The sequence below is a fragment of the Ipomoea triloba genome, chromosome 16, assembly GCF_003576645.1.
Source record: "Ipomoea triloba cultivar NCNSP0323 chromosome 16, ASM357664v1".
In the NCBI taxonomy this organism is placed as follows: Eukaryota; Viridiplantae; Streptophyta; class Magnoliopsida; order Solanales; family Convolvulaceae; genus Ipomoea; species Ipomoea triloba.
Window position 1 is genome coordinate 6,194,567 of NC_044931.1, and position 850 is coordinate 6,195,416.

The 850-nt window shown below is 42.5% G+C and overlaps 1 non-coding gene across 1 annotated transcript; it reads right to left on the minus strand.

Annotated features, from left to right (window-relative positions):
* Positions 1–455: 455 nt before the first annotated feature.
* TRNAT-CGU lies at positions 456–527 on the minus strand. Its single transcript has one exon. It is a non-coding gene; the product is annotated as a tRNA-Thr (tRNA).
* Positions 528–850: the final 323 nt, after the last annotated feature.

Genomic DNA, 850 nt, shown 5'->3' on the forward strand with positions numbered 1-850 from the left:
ATATTAAAAATGAATTTTATATAAGTGATTTGATACACCATGTATGGTGGACCATCGTTCATGATATATTTTCCACGAATCAAACATGAGATGGAAACCTTTTTCTACACGAAAATATTTTGTTTTCTAAACACGGAACCAATATGGACTTTTGTAAAGGTGCTTAGTGCTTACTACGCACAACGAGTCAATGAGCCCCTCACTTTGTGAGATTATCGAGCCCCCCCTCACTTTGTGAGATTATCGAGTCAATGAGTCAATGAGCGAGTCAATGAGCCCCTCACTTTGTGAGATTATCGAGCCCCCCCTCACTTTGTGAGATTATCGAGTCAATGAGCATCCCCGTCAGACGATGGATGGCAGTCTCTGCCAAGGTAGATAAGATTGATGCTAAAGTTAATTATTCCAGAAGTCAAAGCAAAGAACACATCCCGTAAAAAATCGTTCAACGCTAAAGCCTCTGGTGAGGATCGAACTCACGACCTTTCGCTTACGAAGCGAACGCACTACCACTATGCTACAAAGGCTAGGTAATTAGAAGTAATTTATTTTTCTTTTATACATACAATCTGGCCGCCATCTCCAATTCCATCGACTGGAAATGAGTTGCCATCTCTAGTCGACAGAGATGGCTTCTTCGTTGACTGGAGAAAGCGGCCAAACTGGTCGCAATCTCCGTCGACCGGAGAAGGCGACCGTATGGTTGTCGGTCGCTGATTTTGACCTAACTTGCTTAAGTTTCGCCGGAGGTTTGTCGGAGAGTCACCGGAAACCTAATTGACTTGCAATTACAGGTCACCAACAGGTTAGTGAGTTTAATTGCTCTAAAATAACATGTTTGTGGATTTAA